General features: G+C 44.1%; 1 long non-coding RNA gene across 3 annotated transcripts in view; it reads right to left on the bottom strand.

The window, feature by feature from the left end:
* Positions 1 to 14,942, bottom strand: part of LOC135229446 (uncharacterized) — a 111,440-nt gene that overhangs the window by 46,163 nt on the left and 50,335 nt on the right. The window contains exons 2-3 of one of the 3 annotated variants that reach the window (XR_010320154.1): positions 6,718 to 6,861; positions 4,789 to 5,028 (exon numbers count right to left, since the gene is read on the bottom strand). This is a non-coding gene — a long non-coding RNA (uncharacterized LOC135229446). Of the gene's footprint in view, positions 1 to 4,788; positions 6,862 to 14,942 lie in introns of all 3 variants that reach the window. The other 2 variants (XR_010320157.1, XR_010320150.1) reach the window with 2 other exon arrangements.

The raw sequence follows: 14,942 nt of genomic DNA, 5'->3' as shown, positions 1-14,942 counted from the left end.
CCTACCTCTTTGAATGACTGCTAAACTTGTTGAAAATGGCTGAAGGGAGAGATTGGGAGCTCATGGATGTAGTTATCCATGAATCACATGTTTAAAAAGCATCGCCTATATTATGTTTTAAGGAGCTCTGGTCGCACAGTGGTTAAGCACTCAGCTGCTAACCAAAAGGTCAGTGGTTCCAGCCCCTCAGCCACTCTGCAGGAGAAAGATGTGGCAGCTGGCCTCTGTAAAGATTACAGCCTAGGAAACCCTGTGAGACAATTCTGCTCTGTCCTGTAGGTCACTATGAGTTGGAATCATAGTTTAAAAATTATGATATATCTGTACTTTGAAACATTACACAGTTATGAAAATTAATAGAGTGGGTTTGCATGTATTCACAGAAAAGACATCCAAGATTTACTGTTAATGGGCCAATGAAAACCTTATGGATCACAATGGTCCAATCCACAACAGATCATGGGAATGATGCAGGACTGGGCAATGTTTCATTCCGTTGTACATGGGGTTGCCATGAGTTGGAGGGTCACTCGATGGCAGCTAACAATAATATTTACCTTGATCTTATTTTTTTTTTAACATTACAGTGACATTTTTGGAGGTAGAGAATTATGGGATATTTCCAGCTTCTATTCTTACTGCTTCCATTTTGATTGATTTTTATAACATTTATATATTACTTCTGGAACCCCCCCCAAAAAATTACAAAAACCTTGTTAAGATCATCAGTTACCCTTCCCCTTTCCCTCCAGTCCTTCTCCCCAACTTCTGAATTCCATGCATCTATAAAACGCACGGAAACCTTGGTGGCGTAGTGGTTAAGAGCTATGGCTGCTAACGGGAAGGTTGGCAGTTTGAATCCACCAGGAGCTCCTTGGAAACTCTACAGGGCAGCTCTACTCTGTCCTATAGGGTCACTATGAGTCAGAATCAACTTGACAGCAACAGGTTTGGTTTTTGGGTTTTATACAATGGATGGAGCCCTGGTGGCATGGTAGTTAAGAGCTCTGCTGCTAACCAAAAGACTGGCAGTTCGAATCTACCAGATGTTCTTTGGAAACCCTATGGGGCAGCTGTACTCTATCGTATAGGGTCACTATGAGTTGTAATCGACTTGTCTGCAACAGGTTTGGTTTGAGTTTGGACACAACGCATAAAGCCTTGGCAGAGCAGTGTTTTGGAACTCGGCTGCTAACCAAAAGTTCATCGGTTCGAACCCACCAGCAGCTCCACAGAAGAAAGATGTGGCCAGCCTACTTCCACAAAGATTTACAGCCTTAGAAACTCTACAGGGCAGTTCTACTCTGTCCTGTACATTTGCTATGAGTTGGAATTGACTCCCCAGCAATGGGTTGGGTTTGTTTTTCTTTAATACAATGCATTCAGATCTGGGCCTCCTGTGTCAATTGATGTCGACAATAAGAAATACATAGTCGCACATAACAAGACCTGAGTCACAAAAGGACCTAAGTTGGCTAATTCCGTGATTCCTGGACATCATAAAGTACCTTTGCACTCTCCTGTCCTCAGCTTGAGACCTGGCTCCCATCACTGTCATTACCAGGTTCTGGCAGTTCCAGGTATCACAGTGGTTATATAACAACTAGTGGAAAACGCAGAACTGTATCTTCCTATGCGACTCTTTTTATCAGCAAGAAAACCTATTGTAGGAGCACCCCAGCAGACTTCCCTTCACACCTGCCATGGCCAGAATGGCATCACATACCCCTGCTAATCCAAACACTGGCAAAGAGGAGGAGGTCACCAAGCCTGGATTGGGCAAATGATTTGCTCCCTGGGGCTGGAAAAGCCCAGCTTCCTTTGAGGCACATGCTTGCTTGTCTACTCTCTAAAGGAGGAAAGACCCATGGGTGGACAACCAATGGTATCACAACTATTCCCTAAATTATGACTTCATATTCCTTTTATGAGTGTTCTAACCCAGCAATTCTCTGTCCCCTGGATATTCTCAGAAGCACATTGTTTCTGAATCAATTGTACTAGGTTTATAGACTCTTCTGAGTTGTTCAAGTGTCAGCTAAAGTGCTCCAGAATTTGTTACTGTTACTACTGCTGACAGGGATATTCATAAAAGCCTCCAGAATGGGTTGTGGGAAATGTCACTATAATGATGATTGAGATACACTGATTAAAATCTCCACTAACAACCCAAAGCCACAGTCCAGCTGATTTCAGAAACAGAATTCTGAAAGTAAGCAAGCAAATGGTGTTTAGTGGTGGTAATATACGACTCAGTTTAGCAGGGTATACGGCATGTGACAAGAAGGATTAAGCTGAATAACTTTTAGGGGAGAACTTTAAACACAACACAGACCTACTTCGGATGCTTTTAAAGTGTAGCTTTCTAAAGGTAAGGTTCAATGTCCTATGCCACCTCTGAACAACTGGAAGAAGGTGCCACCCTTTGGAGTTCAGTCTTTTGTTTATTTGGGAAGTCAACAAGCCAATGATTTCAAGCCTTGTGTTGCCAACTTAAGGAATTTCTGATGTGGCATCTATCATTTTTCTAGGAGATGAGGTGGTGAAACATGGCTGCCAAGGAGAAAGTGAGAAGGAGGACAAGATGCTTCCCCAGGACCTTGAATTCACCCTTATTTTTATGTCTTCCCCTACCCCTTATCACTACCCTTGTCCCCTAAAATTCCCTAGGTGTTGACTTGCCTCTTGTGCTGGATGGCTTTTGTTTGCACCTCCTGAGATGCTTTCCCCTCTTCTCCACCTAGCTTTGTGCCCTAGAGGCTGACCTGTCTGGATGCACCAGCGGGCTCCTTGCCCTCTGGCTTCCATCTGGGTACCACTCTGGCAGGAGATCAACAGGAAGGAATAGGGAGAACTTGGAGAGTAGGGTTGGGAAATTTCTTTTCTAAGCTTCCTCCCTGAGAAGTCCCCAGGGGCTGGTTGCATGCCACTGCCCAAGGGCTCAGCTCAAGTAAGGAAGCCCTCTCACACAGTCGTCTCTGTCCCCCAGTCCCAGTAACAGCCCTCTCCTCTTGCTCCTAAAGGCTTAGGAGTGGTAATGGAGCCTCACTATCACTAATCCAGGGTGCTGCACTATGCCTTGTGGTTTTCTTACACTCTGCCCACACCTTTGTAAATAGTTTCTTTATTAAACTCAGCTTGCATTATCCTAATTTGAGGGTTCCATCTGTTTCCTGCTGATGTACCTCTCTAACTTGATCATCTGTGGGTTTAATGTTTTTGCTTGGTGATATTACCGTGGTTCCTGCATCCCATGTCACTACTCTGCACAGTGGCAAAGACCTCAGCCTCTGAAGTCACATAGAACTGGGCTCATATCCCACTCTGCTTTCTACAGCTAAAAGACCTGGGGTCAATTACTTCACCCCTTTGAGTCTCAGTTTCTTTGCCTACAAAAACAGCATTAATAGTAGTATCTGCCCCCAGATAGATGCTACATGGATCAAATGAGACAATAGGCAATGATGTGGACTGTGACAAATTATAGAGTTCATGCTCCATGTAAATAAAAGGCAGCAGCTCCCCAGACCCAAGTGATGTTGTCACGAAGAAAAGTCATTCCAGGGTTGTCACATATTCTGATGCTTCTAGAGAAGCCAGAAATACAGATTTATAGATAAAATCTCTCCTTTACTAGAATGTGTGCTTCATAAGGACAGTAGTGACTACCTTATTCATTACTATATCCCCAGTGGCTAGAATAGTGCTTGGTACACAGCAGGTGCTCAAGAAATACTTGTTGAATAAATATACCAATTTTTAAATATTGACAAGAGGGGCCAAACAAACTCAAAGCCATGCAAGTGCTGTCCAACTGTGAGACTCAACACCTCCTTAAATTTTGTATCAAAGGCACCTCACTGCCTCACCCTAGTTCTGACCCTGAACAAAACGCTCCTACGAATTGCTAGTTTAGACTCCTGCTATAGAAATAATCACAACTGGAAGGCCATAATAAATGATGGATCCTTTCTGAGCCCCCTCTAATTATATAATACCATCTTTTTAGATTGTGCTTTAAGTCAAAGTTTACAAATCACGTCAGTCTCTCATACAAAAACTTACACACACCCTGCTGTGTACTCCCAGTCGCTTTCCCCCCAATGAGACAGCACACCCCCTTTCTCCACCTAGTATTCCCCGTGTCCACTCAGCCAGCATTTGTCCCCCTCTGCCTTCTCATCTCCCCTCCAGACAGGAGCTGTCCACATAGTCTCATGTGTCTACTTCAGCCAAGAAGCTCACGCCTCACTGGTACCATGTTCTATCTTATAGTCCAGTCCAATCCCTGTCTGAAGAGTTGGCTTTGGGAATGGTTCCTGTCTTGGGCTTACAGAAGGTCTGGGGACCATAACCACTGGGGTGCTTCTAGTCTCTGTCAGACCATTAAGTCTCTTCTTTCTATGAGAGTTGGGGTCTGCATCCCACTGCTCTCCTGCCCTCTCAGGGGTTCTCTGTTGTGTTCCCTGTCAGGGCAGTCCTTGGTTGTAGCCGGGCACCATCTAGTTCTTCTGGTCTCAGGCTGAGGTAGTCTCTAATTTATGTGGCCCTTTCTGTCTCTTGGGCTCATAATGACCTTACATCTTTGGTGTTCTTCACTTTCCTTTGCTCCAGGTTGGTTAAGACCAATTGATGCATCTTAGATGACCACTTGTTAGTGTTTAAGACCCCAGACACCACTCAGCAAAGTGGGATGCAGAATGTTTTCTTAATAGATTTTATTATGGCAGTTGACCCAGATATCCCCTGAAACCATGGTCCCCAGACCCCCACCTCTGCTTCACTGACCTTCAAGGAGTTCAGTTTATTCCGGAAACTTCTTTGCTTTTGGTTTAGTCCAGTTGTGCTGACCTCTCCTAAGATAACACCGTTTTTTCATGACTTGGGGTGCAGCCATCATTTTCAGAATTTTCACTGTGCAGCCCCTAGTTTAGATCACCTGCAAACAGGCACTTATTAAACAAATTCAGGGCCAAAAGAGGAGATGCAACAACTTGTTTCAGCCAGAACAGCTTCCTCTGTCACCACCTGCGGATACAAAGCCAATGAGCTGCAGATTTGTTCCTGAGTTTATAAATACCAAGGAGACAGCTCTCCAGCAAAAGAATGGCTCAGTGGACACACTGCAGATAAATAATGTATGAAACCACTTCTATTTTAACAGCAATTTGCAGTGACACTAATATTGATGAAAAATGTTAACATATGTTACACGATGTTATATTCAGTGAGAGATGGGGTTTGGCAGGCTCTGGACCATTTCTACTCTAGGCCGGAGATGTGAGAAACAGCAACTCTTAGCTGCTGGTTGCTGGCTCCTGTGTGCAACGGGCTGCTCAGGTCAAAGGAGACCAATACTTGATCTCAGTAAGTATCTTGTGGCGGCCACTGATAGTTGGTTGATACAACAATCATTCCCAAAACCCTCTTTCCTAGACAGCTTCTACTCCAGAGATTGCCACAGGTAAACGATCGCGTTCCCAGCTCTTCTGTATTTGGGAGTGGTCACGTGAAACACAATGATTCATGTGTGGAATTAGTGTATTTTCATGATGTGAAGCAGATGTGGTCAGCACCATCAGTTTTGCTCTCTTCCTGCCCTGAATTAGGATGTGATGTCTGGAGCCGTTGCAGCCATTTTAAAAACCAAGAGGCATGAGAGAAGGGGACTGCAGTGACGGCAGCTTTGATGTCACTGAGCCACTAAACCAATGCTGGTAGCTGCCCATGTCCAGGCTGGATGAGAAAAAATAAGTGCCTATTGGTACAAGAAACTCTAAGCTGAATTTTCTGCTGTGTACAAAGGAATTTTACAAAGGAATGCACTCCTGGTATTTGCCTTAACCTTTCTGTGCCTCTGTTCTATCATCTGTATAATGGGAATAATAACAGTACCTACTGTCATTGTGGGAGGTAGGGGTTTTAGTGAGAATCTGTTCAAAGTCTTGAAATAGAGTTTGGCAGATAGTGAACCCTCAGTGGGTGCTACTAACATTATTATGTATTAATAAAGAAGAAGCTCCTATAAGTCGGAATCGACTCGATGGCATTGGTTTTTTTTTTTTTTGGTCTGGGAGACTATGTTTTACACTCATAAAGCCATTACAAATAATGTCTGGATAAATACAAACAAAGGGCTAAAAAGAGAGATGTGTGGAGTCAGGACACTGGGAAAATAAAAGCATGTCCACTTCATGAACTACGTATGCAGCCGTTTAAGATACATGCAAAGACCATCTAAGGACATGGGAAAAGGCTTATGATAAATGTTCGATAAAAAAAAACAAAACACACACATCCAAAATGATCTTTAAAGGATGATCCCAATTATGTTTTTTAAAAAAAGTGAAAATGAAAAGAAATGCCCCAAAATTATCATCTATGTGACTAGGAATAATTTTTTCACCTTTAGGATTTTCTGAATTTTCTAAATTCTTTGTTAAAAAACATAGTGGTTGTATCTTAAAAAAATTATTGAACAATTAAAAATTTTTCTCTTTTATACACTTCCTCATTTTCCAAATTCTTTGCAACAAACATATATTACTTATATAATAGAAAAAATACAGTAGCTTTTAAAATAAGAAACCACATTTGTTGCCCGGAGACAGATGGAACCTGAAAAAGATTGTTAATGGGACCTGGAGCAGTAGGGCATATAGTTTCTTAAAAGCTACCAATAACGTAACTTTAACATTTTTTAAAGTATGACTGTACCCATAGGATGGAATCGGTCGTGTATAAGGGCTCCTTCCTGCTTAACAAGGACACAGGCAGCCGAATAACTCAGAGTGGGCTTCAATGTATGATTCTTCTGTCTTCAGTAATACTGGAGGAACTGAGATTTTTTTTTCCTTCATTCTAAAACCAAAAAAAAACAAAACAAAATCTGTTGCCATCAAGCTGATTCTGACTCATGGAAAGAGCCCATGTGATAGAGTAGAGCTGCTCCATAGAATTTTCATGGCTGCGACTTTCACGGAAGCAGATCACCAGGCCTTTCTCCTGAGGCTCTTCTGGGTGGGTTGGAATTGCCAAACTTTAGGTTTGTAGTAACACACAAACTGTTTGCACCACCCGGGTACCTCTTCCATTGTTCTAGGTTTATGTATATTCCTATAATTTTTTTAAATATTTTTTAAATATTAAAAAATAAATTTTATTATAAAAATTTTGAGTTTGAGTCTCAGCTCCACCAATTACTAGCTTTATGGCATGGGGGACAGACAAGTCACATAACCTTTTGAAAACTGTTTTCTAATTTCTAAAATTGGTGTTATAAGAATATCTATTTCACTGGGGAATTCTATGATTCGAAATATAATGATTTGTATGAAAGCGCTTTTATAAACTGTAAATCCCAGTACCAACTTTATTACAAAGAACATAGGCTCCGATGGTAAGACAGGGAACAGAGGGGCCCCCAAATCTGCAAACAAAGTAACAGGAAATGGGCCAGGTCACAGAAACAAAGCCATTCCCCAGAACAATGGGGCAGGGTATCAGAAAATAGCCCACAAACTTCTTTAAAGTTTTTTTTTTTTTTTTCCAGACACAGCCAGATGAAACTAGCCCCAGGGACATGCATAGAACACCCACCTGTGACCACTGTGTGACCTTCTACCGGGGCAGTGAGGGGCTGCAGCCACAGCTTGGGAATCGAACTCGGGGAGCGAAAGACTGTGCGGGCACGACACCCCATAACAAGTCCTGCTACGAATCCCAAAGGCCTCCGGGACAGGAGCCATCTTAAAGCCATCTTAGAAAGCTGCTGCGCACATACCTTAGTTAACCTATCCCCATCCAAAACAGGCTACTTGCCAGAAAACCGCACCTATACCTCTGAATAAACATGAATCTTCCCCCCGCCCCTCCACCCTAAGAATTTTTAAAAGCCCTTGCAAGTACTTCATTCTGTGAGATGGCGTATGCGTTGCTTAGGCCCTCCTCATCTCCTCTTTCAAGGCTCTTCAATAAAGCTTTGCTCGTGTGAAAAATTCTTTGTACCTTATCTGCTCATTCTTGACCAGTGAGAGGCAAGAACCTTATTCGATTCTGGTAACAATTAGGCAGACTTGATCCACATCCTGACTGTCATTTTAACAGTGTGTGAAATTTAAGTAAGGTAGATAACGTCCCTGAGCTTTAGTTTTCTCATCTACGAGACGGCGATGATATTTTTCATTATATATAAAACACCTGGAACATCGTAGATACACAATATAGAAAAGTTGTAATTATTATATTTTCTGCACTTGCCCAGAAATAATCAAGATCGACTCTCTTCTTGGAAGAGCTACCCTAGGAGATAAGAGCAGAACTTCCTATAGAATTACCACAGGAGCCAGAAATTCCACTTCTAGGCATATACCCAAAAGAATTAAAACAAGAACACAAACAGGCACTTGTACATCAGTGTTCATTGCAGCATTATTCACAATAGGCAAAAGATGGAAACGACCTAATGTTCCTCAACAGATGAATGGAAAAACAAAATGTTGTACGTACACACAACGGAATATTACTCAACGGTGAGGAGAAATGAAGTCCTGACACATGCTACAACATGGATAAACCTTGAAAACATCATGCCGAGTGAAATAAGTCAGTCACAAAAGGACAGATATTGTATAATTCCACTTATTGCATCAGTCCCTGGCTGATGCAAATGGTTTGCACTTTGCTGGTGACCTAAGGTTGGGAATTTGAACCCCCAGAGCAGCACTGTGGAAGAAAGGTCTGGCAATCTGCTTTGTAAAGATTACAACAAAGAAAACCCCCTATGGAGCAGTTCTACTTTGTAACACATGGGGTCGCCATGAGTCAGAATTGACTCGATGGCACGAGAAAACAACAGAATAGGCAAGTGTAGAGAGATTAAAATTTATTAGTGGTTACTAGAGGCAGGTGGCAGAGGGAGGAGAAAGGAGGACTCATTATTAGGCAGCGCAATGGTTAAGCATTCGGCTTCTAGTCAGAAGGTTGGCAGTTTGAATCCACCAGCCACTCCTTGAAAACCCTACGGGACAGTTCTACTCTGTCCTATTTTGTTGCTATGAGTCAGAATTGACTCAATCAGGTTTGGTGATTTTAGGAGTTTCTGCTAAGGGTGATGAAAAAATTTAGAAGGGGACAGTGGTCACAGACGTACAACAGAATGAACACAGTGTTACTAAGTGTATACATGAAGAATGCTTATACATGAAGAATGCTCATACAATATCAAATGTTTAGGTACATATATATTTACTACACACACACACAATTCAGTTCCCAAAAGCGTCTTCACACAAAGAAGAGAAAAAGGACCCGGGTAAGATCCCCCTTTCCCCACTACCTGCCACCCCTCGAGAGCATTGTTCCAGACTCTCTGACCACCCAAAGTTGTTTCTCCAAAATATTATAGAAAAGAGGTCGACTCTGCGAAAAAAACATTAAAAATGAATCTTCCATTTTAACTTATAAAATTTTGACTGCTGGGAGGACTTAGAAAGCCATATGTCCCTAAATCTCTGAAGCAACCAACCCAGTGCCGTCGAGTCGGTTCTGACTCATAGCGACCCTATATGACAGGGTAGAACTGCCCCATAGAGTTTCCAAGGAGCGCCTGGCGGATTTGAACTGCCGACCCTTTGGTTAGCAGCCGTAGCACTTAACCACTACGCCACCGGGGTTTACCTCTGAAGCACTGCAGCCTCATAACATGGACAGGCAGCAAATATTAAGTAATGTGTCCAACTTCCCACCATCAGTGTGAGCTGATAAATCACAACCTTCCTCTGTTACCTGAGGGATAACAAATCAATATTTCCATTATTATTATTATTACTCCCAAGGCACCTCTCTCCAGAAGCATCTGGCCTGTTCTCTCCCAACCACAGAGCCTTAAGAATGAAGAATCGGCTCCTGAGATCCCATCGATCACGGCAGCAAGAGAAAGCATGAGAGGGAAAGAGGAAAGGTAAGGGCACCAGACAAAAAAAAATAAAGACAAAGTCTGAAAAAGTTAAATCCCTAAGACAGTTGTTCAAGTTGTTGTCCTAGAACTTCCTTGACAGAATTTGTTGGGGGCGCAGATCCCTGGAGATGCTGAGTCAATGGGTCCGGGTGGGACCCAGGAATCTGACTTAATTAACAAGCCCTGCAGCTGATTTTCATGCTCTCTTAAGTTTGCACAAAAGGAGTCCTGGTGCCATAGCGGTTAAGCGCTTGACTGCTAACAGAGATAATCCCTGTTACTAAATGGATTTTATCTTTCGATGTACCTATTTGTCAAAATGGGCATGGAGGGAGCCTCTGACCACCTCATCTAACTTCACCAAGAGGACAGAACAATCGAGATCAACAGCCCAAGGCTGATTCCTATGAGGTGGAGGTCAGACATGTCTCCTCTCTCTGCCATTTTAGCAATTCTGAAACCAACCATCCATCCCACAGCACTCTCTACTTCTCTGCTGGGTTCAATAATCCACTGCAATGCCCACACAGAACTCACAGACCATACTCAGGATTATGGAGTTTATCAGGGAAGTTAACAGGTTACAGCTCAGGTTCGAGCATGCTCAGGATACAGTTCTTCAATCAGGGCAGCCTCTTTTCAATGGTGCCTGCCAAGTGTTAACAAAACTCTTTTAGCTCCGCAGATAAGTGCCCCAAGCCACCCCACTCTGCCGGTAAGCCTCAGCCTGAAGAAGCTAGCTCCAAGCATAGGTGACACACCTAGCTCCACCAAGTGCCCAGAGGCATCCTACTTCTCCAGTAAGCTTCCTGCCATAAGGCGCTCAGCTTTCTCGCTCCATGGGCCTATGTCCTGCAGGTTTCTCTATTACCGCTTCTTGCCATCTTCAGTGTTACAGCTCTCTCTCTCTCTCGCTCTGTCTCTCTCTCACTCGCTCTCTCTCTTGCTTGCTCTCTCTCTCGCTTGCTCTCTCTGTCTCTTACTCTCATTCACTCTTCTCTCTTTCTCTCACTCTCTCTTGTTCTTTGTCTTTCTCACGCACTCTGTCTCTCACTCTGTCTCAAGCATCCTTTCTGTCTGTCTCGCTGTCTCTCTCTGTCTCTTGCTCACTCTGTCTCTTGGCCGCCCTCTCTCTCCCTCTCTCTCTCACTCTGTCTCTCCCTCTTGCTCGCTGTCTTCCACACTCTGTCTCTCTCTCAAACTCCATCTCACTCTCTCTAACATGCTGTCTCTGTCTCTCTTGCTCTCTGTCTCTCACTCTCTCTCTGGCTTTCTCTCTCTTTGTCTCTGTTTCTCTTGCTATCTCTCTCTGGATCACTCTCACTCTGCCTCTTGCACTCTGTCTTTCGCTCTCTCTCTGTCTCTGTCCCTCACTCTCTCCCTCTCTCTCGTGCACTGTCTCACTCTCTGTCTTGTTCCCTCTCTCTCTGCCTCTCCCTCGCTCTCTCTCTGACTCTCACTCTCTGACTCTCTCACTCTCTGGCTCTTGTTCTCTTTCTCTCACTCTGTCTCTCTCTGTCACTCTCATGTCACTCTGTCTCTCTCTGACTCTCCCTCTCACTCGCTCTCTCTCTGGCTCTCTCTTGCTGTCTCTTGCTCGGTCTCTGTCACCCTCTGTCTCTCTCTCACTCTCTGTCTCTCTCGTTCTGTTTCTTGCTCTGTCTCTGTCTCCCTGGCTCACGCTCCCTCTGTCTCTGTCTCTCTCTCTCTTTCTTTTCTTCTCTCTGTCCCTCTTGCTCTTTCTCTCTGTTTCCTGATTCCAGGAGATTTTGGCTCAGGGATCCCCGGTCCAAAGGACACTCCACTCCTAGCTCTTCTTTCTTGTTGATGGTGAGATCCTCTCCTTCCCTCCTCTGGGATGGCTCGTTTTAAGCCTAACGGGATGGCAGAAACGACCAGTCATTTCAATAGGGTTCCACAGATTTTATTGGCATGGACCCACCCTCACATGGGTGCCATGAACTTTATTTGCATTACTAGGAAGCTCTCCAGTCCTCTTGGTGGGCCATGATTACCTTATTTGCATGGTTCTACCCAATCACTTGGGTGGGAGTTATCAGACCGTGGCAAGAAAGGTCGTATAAAAGCGATCCATTGCACCTATTTATAATTTTATATAAGTTAATCATACAAACCAAGCTATTGTAACCTGCTTTTTCCTTATATGCGTTTTGACAAAGCAAATATAACCTAAAAAATCCTTAGGAAACGTATTACTTAACAGAATCTTAACACAAATCCTCTTGTGAAACAATTATTTTACATAGTGAAAATTTTTTGGCCTACTTCTCCCAGATCCACCAGGTTATTTCTTCAAGGGTTTTGTAATTCCATATTTCATTTTTGATGCCTGGATGGCACAATTGGTTAAGCACTTGACTACTAACTGAAAGGCTGGTGGTCCGAACCCACCCAGACGTGCCTCGGAAGAAAGGCCTGGTGATATGGTTCTGAAAGGTCACAGTCTTGAAAACCCTGATGGAGTAATTCTACTCTGCACACATGGGGTCGCCATGAGTTAAAATTAACTCGATGGCAACTAACAATATCTCATTTATCAGGTCAGCTTTAGGGAGAGTTCACCTGTAATAAGGATGAGACTTCCATAGTAAATTAGTGTTCTGGCTCTAAATCAGTGACCATAAGACAGGGAGCAAAGGCCCTGAGATCGGAGGATGCCTGTTGGAGAAATAATGAAGAGACTGGTACGGTTAAAGGAGAAGAAAGTAAAAGAGAAATAGACTATACTATCAGGGAGGTAATAGGGGGTTGAGTGTGGAACCTAGGGATTTATTAAGACAGGGAACAGAGGGGCCCCCAAATCTGCAAACAAAGTAACAAGAAATGGGCCAGGGTGAAGAAACAAAGCCACTCCCCAGAACAATGGGGCAGGGTATCTAAAAATAGCCTGCAAACTTCTTTAAAGTTGCCTTTCAGGAGTAGCTGGAAAAAACCGGGCCCTGGGACATGCGCAGAACATCCACCTGTGACTGCTGTGTGACCTTCCACCAGGGGCAGTGAGGGGCTACAGTCCCAGCCAGGGAATCGAACCTGGGGAGCAAGAGACTGCGCAGGCGCGATACCCCATAATAAGTCCTGCTACGAATCCCAGAGGCCTCTGGGACAGGAGCCATCTTGGAGAGCTGCTGCGTGGGCACCTTAGTTAACATATCCCCACCTGTGCCTATGAATAAACATGAATCTTTTCCTGCCCAAGAACTTTTAAAAACTCAGCCCATCTTTTATTCAGTGAGATGAGGGTAAGCATTGATTGCTCTAGGCTCCTCCTCATGTCTGCTTGCAAGCCTCTTCAATAAAACTTTGCTCATGTGGAAAACCATGTGCCTTACATGCCCATTCTTGACCAGCAAGAGGCAAGAACCTTAATCCGGTAACAATTTTGGTGAGCCAGGAGGGAAGGGACCCTTTGCGTCCTGTTCTTGGACCCGAGGCAGTGTGGAGAGAATTGCTTGACCCCAGTATTTTTTTTTTTTTTTTTTAGTGGACTTAGGAAGCAGCTGCTGAGACTGATTTCTTCTCGCGTTTCTACACCGGGTGAGGGCTTCTCCCCTTACTCCTCGCAGCCCAACCTTAGTTTCATTTTCCTCCCGAGCAAAGTTTCTGCCTTTCTATCTGTTTTTCCTTGGAAACATGAAGCGCAATGACGAGGACTCAATGGAAATCCGAGTGGCGGATGAGTTGCTCGCCCAGATAAGGCCACCCGGGAGTCCCCCGTGGATGGGTGTCTCATACTGTGGGGGCCGGAGGCACTAGTGAAGGGTGAAGCATCCCCAGAGCGACAGGTTTTTTCAAACCCTAGGGACCAAGGGACACCTGAAGGGTCCCCAGTGCAACGGTCTAAACTGACTCTAGAGACCAAGTGACACCTTAAACCTCAGGGACTAGGGGGTCTCCCCGCCAGAAATTACTACAGAAAGGTCTACGGAGTGTCCCCAGAGCAACAGGTCATTTGACCCTAGGGACCAAAGGAAAAATTTCACGAACGGTCCCCAGAGCAACAGGTTTTTTCAAGCCCTAGGGACCAAAGGACACCTTTTTTTGGCCACAGTGCGTAGGGAATTTCTGACCCACTGGTAGTGAACTCTTGGCAGGAACTGCAGGCTACGCCTTTTCCTCTCTTTCCTCTCCAGGTGGCCTCTTGCCCAGCCACTTGTTTCAGCCGCGGTTATTGTGTGTCTGGATACTGTCTGTCTCTAGATGGTACACCCTGTTTCTGGGGGAATGCATGTAGAGGTCTTTGTTTGGATTGAGAGATTGAAGCCCCTCTGTTTGGTATTTGGGATAAGAGGTATCTGGAAAATTAAAGTGGAGATTCAGATATTCCTGACTTGTCTGGTCCTGACTTGTGCTCTCTGTTTGTCTTATGTGTGATCAGCACTCTCTGGGAGGTTGAGACTGTGAGATTATCTCAGTTACCTCTGTCTGTGTGTTATGTGTAATGTGTGTGTTGCATAGAAACTAACTGGTGAAGAGCAATTCAGGTTGAATTGTAGCATACTTGTGGAGACCGCTGAGCGTTTACTGATTGGGCTGTTTACTGAGCAATTGGTCATGTTTTTTACTCCACGTGGTTTGAAGAAAAAAGGTAATTTTGTCTTAAAGGAAAAGTAGTTCCAGAACAGCAAAAGAAAAAGAAATTATTGTCTTCTGCCTTTCAAAATGTCTGGAACTGGGATGACAGCCTCCAGTTTCCTTAGCTAAGAACTGGATTCGTTTACGAAACTGCTAAAGGGCTTTGGTATTTACTGCGTAGATAGCCTTTCAAAATGCCTCTGTATGTAAATGAATGAGAATGGGCTAATCTTGTCTACCAAAAAAAAAAATCTTGTCTACCTCGAGTGAAAAGGTAGGTAGGGTGGGGCAAAATTAGGCCCCCTTAGCCCCCAGCCCTCAGCTGCCAAGGCCACAATGGAACATGTCTGAAATGGCCTGGAGAAACGTTAGTCAGTTGAACAGAAACCTT

Source organism: Loxodonta africana, chromosome 2 (genome assembly GCF_030014295.1).
Source record: "Loxodonta africana isolate mLoxAfr1 chromosome 2, mLoxAfr1.hap2, whole genome shotgun sequence".
Lineage (NCBI taxonomy): Eukaryota > Metazoa > Chordata > Mammalia > Proboscidea > Elephantidae > Loxodonta > Loxodonta africana.
Note: the sequence above shows the minus strand (reverse complement) of the source record. Positions and strands in the feature narration are given on the sequence as shown.